Below are 8,515 nucleotides of genomic sequence, written 5' to 3'. Positions count from 1 at the left end.
TGTGTTTTGTTTGGTGTGTTTTTTTCCCCCATTCCTCTTCCGAGAGTAGATGTGCTCTGCTCTAGTAAGCTTCTACCAGTCTGAGGTTTTACATTTGTGAGGGAGACCTGCATGCTAGTTGGCAGTGTAATCAGTGCTAATTCTGCTCCTGACTTCCCAGCTTGAGATTTGGATGAGCAGGGAGGCATTTCTGTTACCGTTTCCCCATTACTGGCTCTTATTGCTGAGTTCCGTTGGTGTTACTACTTGTGCTTAAATGGAAAAGCAGGAGTGCGACGTTTTCACTGCCTCATTCATTGGCTGCACATACACGCTAAAATCCAGGGCATGTCATAGGAAGTTTACTAATTATATATGAATAAAATACGTGGAACTTAAGAGGATAAGACAACAGCGGGTGACACTGATTTGAATCACCGCTTTAACTGTGGTTTAAATCAGCAAGCAGGAAAGCTTCATTCACACGGTCGGTTTCTGCCTTGCTTTGCATTTGTACTCTAGGTCATGGTTTCCCGTTACCCCCGTTTCTTCCCCTGGCAACCGCAGCAATGTATTTCCACATAGATGCCTATCACTGCTGCATGACATTCAGCCACCCTTTGCATGCCCTGGAGGTGTGTGGTGTCAGGGTGGCCCACTTGCAGCCTGTGAACGTTTCAGCCACGCGTCGTGTACCTAGACTGTGGTGAATGGCTCCCCGTTGGGCTGGTGAGAAACGTGGTGGCCCGCAGCGTGGTCATGGGTGTAAGCCAGGCCCTACACGTGTGGGACCAGCCTGTCCACTCCTTCCCGCTGTCACGAGTGGCTCCAGGCATCTCCTCCCCGAGAAGCTTTCAGGAATCTCTATGCTGCTCACAGGTATGTGGTGTGTTTGGTGGAGGTCTGCCCCATGGAAACATTGGTCGTAGGGCAGAAAGGCCGGCTGCCCCCTTGTTATGTGTCCTTTAATGAACGTCTGTGTGTGTTAAAGCTATGGCCAGCCTGACGTTTTGATTGAGGCTCCTAAAATTTGATGTCTCATATGCTGAAGAATTGTAAATGTTGCTTATCTGTTGTTGGTGACTTGCAGCAAGTTCTATTCAGATGGAAACGGGAACTGAAATAACTTGCAGAAAAGCAGTTATTTAGAATTCTTTTAATTAGTTGGCTGGGGGTATCTTTAACATGCCAGAGAAATAAATTGACTAAAATCCGTTTTGATAAAACTTCTTAATGGAGCAAAGTGTTCCCCATGTTTTCTGTTAGGTTCTGCTCCTGCAGGAGTTTGGCACTAGCAGACCTTGCCACGGTAGGCTAATTTTTTACTCATAAAGCAGAAACACTTTTATATGACAATTGATTTAAATGTGAACAAACAATGCATACGGAATGCAATTATCGGGATGAATTGAAACGAAGTAAATATTTCTTCACGTTCGTGGGAGAGCTGCCTGCTGGCTTTGGTGAGGTCAGCGTTGGTTTCTGATGGTTTCTTCTGTTCAGCGTCTTCCTCCAGTGCAGTGCTTTGACTTGCCTTAAGACTTCGCCAGCAAACAGGGCCTACTTGTGACTTTTCCCTCAATTAGAATTGCTTTAGTACTGATAGTCAATAACGATTTAAACTGTAATTTATGACAACCTCATTGAATCAATATAGTTACGATTTTATTTAATGTAAATATAAAAGATTGGCGTGTTGAGAAGAAGAACTAATAGGGGAATTGTAGTATACTTGAGAGTTGCTCAGAATAACTCAAACTGCTGATGCACCAATTTTGAGACATTTTGCCTAGACTGATTTTCACAATTTGCATTATTACAGACTAGCCATATGCCTGCTTGTGGTTATGTATAAAACGAGTTTGCTGGGCAAAGCTTTATAGTCTTTTTTCCTCCTTCAAAGTCTATTTATGTGAATAAAAATGAAGTTCAACAATCCATGCATGTATTTCTTTATTTTTTTAATTTGGAAACTAAGAGAAATGAGGCCTGCAATTGCGCATAATGGAGAACAGTTATTTTCAGTAATTGCCTGAGTTACTCAGGTTCAGCTGGTAGCAATGAATGATGATGGACTGAATCCACCTGGTTATTTAGAGGTTTTTATTACCCCCAAGTCCCTCAGTACGTAGATAGGAAAGGAAATAAAAGTATTGTTGAAACAAAAGCTGGGATGTTGAGGAACTACTGGGGCAAACAAGTAAATTTAAAGTAATTGAACATCAGTGTACTTTGTACACCCAAATCTCATCCTCAGAAGATAAGCTGACTGAACTTAGCTCTGGTTTATGTGAGAACAGCAGATATGGGGAAGTTTTTCACAATAAGGGTGGTGAGGCACTAGAACACGTTGCCCAAAGAGGTGGTGGGTGCCCCATCCCTGGAGACACTCAAGGTCAGGCTGGATGGGGCTCTGAGCACCTGATGAAGCTGTAGGTGTCTCTGTTCATTGCAGGGGAGTTGGACTAGATGGCCTTTAAGGGTCCCTTCCAACTCAAATGGTTCTATGATTCTATATGAGGGGAAAAGCCCTTGAGCTGCTACTGCTTACTGCGAGGATGTTCTGTCACTGAGCCTTGGCCTGCGCTAGCTGAATGCATTCAGCATCACTATTGTAAATAAAATTCACTGCTACTATTGGGGGCCATTAAAAACACCTTGCTAAAGGGAAGTGACCAAGAGTTTTGGTAAGACATTTGATGCTTTTGTTTCGTTTAGTACTGTCAGTGGGTTTCTGTGTGCCCACGCGTGACATTTTGGCCATTTGTGGGTGGAAGCGGGGGCTGGAACGAGGCTGAGTTCTTTTTTCTGTGCGCTGTTGGATTGCAGCTGGACCACAGGTTTTAAAAACAGTGCTGACTAAATAAATGAGACAAATTATGGGATTTCATGGAAGGAATCCTGTGTATTTGGCTTGAAGTCCCATTGATTCTGTAAATTCTAGCACACCTTCTAGTGCCATATAGCAAAATGCTCCCAATGGACTAAACTTTTTGCACTTAAGGTCTTTGGCCAAAGTAGTGCCAAATCAATGTATTGCTGTACCATAAGCACCAAGGGCAATGGCTGAAACTGCTTTAAACACAGGAAAAAAGATGCACTCTTCCAGTTTAATCTGGGGGTTGGAAATATTCAGATTTTCTTTTGTATAAACAAGGCTGTGATTCCAGCTACTTTATCAAGACTCGAAACTTTCTAAATAACTTCTGAAAATTAGCTTCGTAAGTCACAGATGAGTAATATTTTCAAAAGTAACCACGTCTAACTTCCAAGGAGACTGCACTGACAACCCAGAGCAAACACATTTGCAATTGACTGTTTCAGCCTGCCAGCAGTAAAAGGATTGTATCGCTTGGTATCAGCTTTGAGATTAGTTCTCAGAAGCCCAGATCTTCTGGCCTCAAGCTCCATTTGTGAGTCCATGAGTGTCATCTGAAAAAAGCAGGTTAGGAGCATTGACACTCAGAGAAGCATGGGCTCCTAATTCATTTGGGCACCCTTGGACATCTCTCTCTGTTTCTCTTGAGCAGCATTTCCATTCAGAAGATTGATTTGAATGCATTTTTGAACTCTCATTTCTTCTGTGATTTCAATTCTCTTGAACTTTTGTGAAAACAGGGCTTTCCATAGGTGTTCATGTGAAAACCTCCTTGTATGAGTCACAGTTTTGTATGGCCTGATCTGAAGGAAAGCTTTCTCTGCATGTTGCAAATAAGGTACGATTTTCCACTTCCACACAACCACAGCCAACCTCTGAACTCTTCCATGACCCCTTTGTAACTTGGGAGTGGGCTGCTTCTTCTGCAGCTCCGACACCTCCTTAGCATTCTCCTACTACCACCCTTCATAAACCTTGACAAAAAAACAACCAAGTGCATGCTCAGTCATGGTCTTAGGACAAGGAAGATGACCACAACCCACTGGAGGATACTGACTGAACCTGACCCCCAGAGCATTTGCCAAAAACAGTTCTGTGGTAACTTTGTTTTACTGCACATTTCTTTCTTCGGGTTTGTGCAAAAGCATGGGTATCCAACCTGTTGGCTTGCCTGAGCCGCATTCAATGAAGAGGAATTGTCTTGAACCACATATATGTAGGGTTCTCTGAAAGTAATGCCTCCTATTTATTTCCATGGAGACTACAAAAGATATAAGGAGTATAATATCTCTACTTGATAGAGCAAATTCTCAGCTACGAAACACTATTTTTTCAAGACAGTCATCCCTATTAGCTATGCATTTTCACCGGTGATGGATAAGATTCTGCATGCTGTGCTCATAAAAATCTGCACCAGCGGAGATGACCGCTGTCACTGTCACCACTGCTGAAATGCACCACCCACTGCCTCACTGTGCTCACATCCACATGAAGAAATTCATTTCGACCCCTTTGTTTCATACACATTTCCATGTCAGACACCATTCTGTCAGACTGCCCCTCTGCTGCCATCTGTTATGTGGCAACAAAATGTAATGGAATATTGGTGGGAAGGTTCAGCCTCTACTGCCATACCACCAACATCTGCCTCTGATTGTGGGCCAGCATAATAAAACAGGAGGCATTACTTTCAGAGCACTTCTTGTAAAATATGTAATATTGTTAATGTATGTAAGTAACAAAACTTATTTTAATTTCTAATACATTTTATTTAAAAAAAAAAGAGGGGAAAAAAACACACATAAAACCAGCAGGATATTTGACCTTGTTTTTGTGAAACCAGTGCATCAATACTGTTTGATGGCAGTGGCTGCAATTCTCAGTGAGCTCTCAAGGTGTTTTACGGAGATTTTTGACGACATTTTATTCTTCCCATGCTTCATCCTTGACAGTAGTTGTTCACAAATGTATGTACTGCCAGAGAGCAATGCCATGAATAAGGTGTGATGGTGAAACGAGGGATATTTCTCTGGTCAGATGGGGTTTATAGAAGTCTGGTAAAGAGACATGATCAACTTTTTGAGTTAAGTATCTGATTGCAGCTCTACACATTACATTTTTTAAAAAGTGCTGGTAATTTATTTATGAGAACTGAAAATAGAATCACAAATATACAAAAAAAATTGGTGATTTTTTCAGCACTCTTGAAACCTATTCTCAAATCCCTATATCAAAACAGAAAGCACTGCTGCATATTTCCTGCTGTTCACAGGACTGTGTTTAGCCAGTGTATCAAACTGCACACAATTATTTGTCATCGCATGAGTTAGTACTGCACTGTGCCCACCTCATGACTTGGTTTCAGACAACACAGTGTTAATAGCACACTGCTGTGTGGTTGTTGTTGGGCTGGGAAGCAGCCATGATGGCACAGGGCAGAGGGTGGCTGCAGGGTGGGCTGGGCCAGCCCATGCATGGGACGTGGTTGGGATAAAGGCTAAAATGCTTTACCTTGGGAACGGTGCCCAATTTCTTTCTGTGCTACTGAGGCTGAAGGCAGCATCACAAATAAGCAGGTGTCAAGAAAATAAAGTCCCTAATTAAATATTAGCCAGTCAAGACACTGGGTTTTGCAGTTAATTAATCCAGCCCCTCCACTCACTTTCCAAATGCCATCAGGAGACTTTAAGGTGCAGTAAATATGTTATGGCTGTGCCTATGCTGGTGAGCAGTACAGCCTTGGAGCGGGTCCATAATGCAGGAGAGTGCTGAGTTTGCACTGTTCTCACCATGTGCCTTTCATCTGAGAGGAATCCACTTTGTGTGCCCTTTTCGTGATGCAAACCAGAGCATGGTAAGTGGGGATGACTGGGGCATTCGCTGTGTAAGTGCTCTCTAACACTGAGCCAGCTCCTCTGTGAAAATACCAGGAGAAGAAGCACATTAAGAAACACTGCTTAATCCCAGGAGCACAACATTAAGCTTTATAGCCATGGTATTAGTATATGAATCATGCTGAATAATAACACATGATTAAATAGCTGAGAAACTCATATTTTCACAAATGTTAAAGCATGAACAACATTCCTGTGGAATGCACATGAGTCTCCATGTGACTGTTATGTGAGACACAAAGTGACTGCGCCAAATCCAAAGGAAGGATCCAGAGGCAGAGCTACAACCAGGCTGGCCACATATTTTCTCATCCCATCCTAGTATTGGTCTCATGTCCTTGACATCAGCCCAGGGCTTGCCATTGCAGGAATCACAGATAAATGATGGATGCTTTGTGCTTTCAGCAGCTCAGGCTGCATTGCAGGGGGACACAGCTCCCTTTTCTATGGGGTGCCCTGCCTTAGAACCACAGAATCACAGAATATCCCAACTTGGAAGGGACCCACAAGTAACACTGAGTCCAACCCTTGGCTCCACACAGGACCACACAAAATCAAACCCAACGTCTGAGAGCGTTGTCCAAATGCTCCTTAAACTCCAGAATTTGGGGCTGTGCCCTCTGCCCTGGGCAGCCTGTTCCATGCCCACCGCCCTCTGGTGCAGACCCTCTCCCTAACCCCCAACTGACCCTCCCCTGACACAGCTCCTTGCCGTTCCCTCGGGCCCTGTCGCTGTCACCAGAGAGCAGAGCTCAGCACTACCCCTCCGCTCCCTGTGAGGAGCTGCAGCTGCCATGAGGCCTCCCCTCAGCTCCTCTGCTCTGCACTGAGCAAACACAGGGACCTCAGCCGCTCCTCACACACCTTGCCCTCCAGACCCTTTCCCATCTCTGTAGCCCTCTTTTGGGTGCTCTCCATTACTTTTATGCCCTTTATGTCTACACCCATCCAATGTGACAGCAGACACTGCTAGCACTCCATCACTTCCCATGACCGTGTCCCAGTGCTGCTGTGACAGAAACCCACGCTGCTGATGTCAGTGTGGGCCCTACTGCCAAAGCAGCTGCACGATGCGCTTGGCCAAGCCTGGCCCAGTGTCTGTGCCTGGGATGAGACCCTCAGGGTACAACATACCAGATACAGCCATAGCTGTGTCAGTTTACACCAGTGCTAGTATTGATAAGTTTTTTTCTTGGTAGATAATACAGTCCATTTTCCTCTACTTCTGCCTTTAGAAAGAATGTAAATCACTGTAGTTAAAATCACAGGGCCTTGTAAAAACCTGCCTGTGCCCAGAAAGCCAAGCATCGGAGCTTGCCTGGAGCTGAGGAAGAAGTGGCATCTTTTTCAATAAATTTACATCTCTAAATAGATGATAAGCGTTGAATCAATTTCCATATGTTTAAAATAGCAGAGCATTAAGTATTCTGGCACTTCAAGCAATCAGCTAATTTGGGACTATTATGAGAGTATCTTTTATACCACAGGAGAAATTCATCTGAAAATCAGGGACAGTCTGAATCTCTGTGCCCATTCAGTACCTTAAAGGACAGCAAATTCACAAGAAATCCTATTTGTTTGCCTGAAGAGTCTATGGTGTCTTATGACGTTCAGGTCTTCACAAAATCAACTTTCATCTCTTACTAAAGCAAATGATAACATACCCTCATTTGGCCACACAGGCTGCACAGGTCCAGTGATAAGCAATACGTGAAATGTAGCCACCGATAAGCAAGAGCAACGCAGGTATATGCTTCCTGATGAAAGCAGCAGGAGCTAGCCATGCCAACCTCGTTATACAAGGCAATGTGTGAAGGCAGAGGCTGCCTGGTTTCTCCACCCTTACCCCTGGGGCTGGGCTGCCTCTGGACACATCCAGCTGGTCAGCTCTGAGCACAGCTCACAGTTCTCCGCTCCTGCCAGCATGTTTATAGCTGAGATGAAAGAAATATTGTTTTCCAAAGGTCACCGAGCATTAAAGGTGTACGCAGCCTGTGCTTCAGAAAGCCTCGAGGAAAGTGAACGTCTTTTAGAATCAGCCAGTGTTTTTGATCTGGATGAGGTAGGATGGAGACCTCACAATGGACTTTGAAGGTCAGACTAAAGGAGGGGAGATGGATGGAAATACCTTCAGAGCTTTCAGATCCACAGTGTCACCCCCAGTTTGCTGAGTAACTGAATATTTCCATTGCATTCCAGCATGCTGCTCACAAATGCAACGTGCCGTGCGCTTAATAAATGCACAGCACCATGCGGCCTGGAGACACAGCACTGACCTTGCACCACATTGCCTCAGTGTAGTACAATTGCATCATTGTATTTCCCCTCTCAGTTAGCACAGCATCCTCTCAGTCACAAAATGCAGGGACTCCAAGGAGGACAGATTTGGGGTGGTTTGATGATTTGTTTTTAATTTAAGTTCGTGTCCTGGAAAAGGCAGCATCATTGGGGAAATCTGCTCACTAGCAAGTGGATTTTCCGTAGCTCAGATCTTCACTGTTCATTTGTTGACTTCTTACTGCCAAAACTGTAAGTTCAGCCACTGACTTCAAAGGAGGATGTCAGGATTTGGGGGTGCAGTGGGATCCTTATTTTCTACAGATTCTTCACTCTTTTTTGATCATTTAGAACTTGAGAAACCACACATTTCTATTTCACCTTCCCTTCACAATACCCAAGAGGCTTGGATCACTCTTCACAGTTTTCTTTCTCTTTTCTCAACTCCATTCAGCATGGTAGTGGGACAAAAAAAAAAAAAAAAAAA

The sequence above is a fragment of the Numida meleagris genome, chromosome 2 (assembly GCF_002078875.1).
Source record: "Numida meleagris isolate 19003 breed g44 Domestic line chromosome 2, NumMel1.0, whole genome shotgun sequence".
Lineage (NCBI taxonomy): Eukaryota > Metazoa > Chordata > Aves > Galliformes > Numididae > Numida > Numida meleagris.
Note: the sequence above shows the minus strand (reverse complement) of the source record.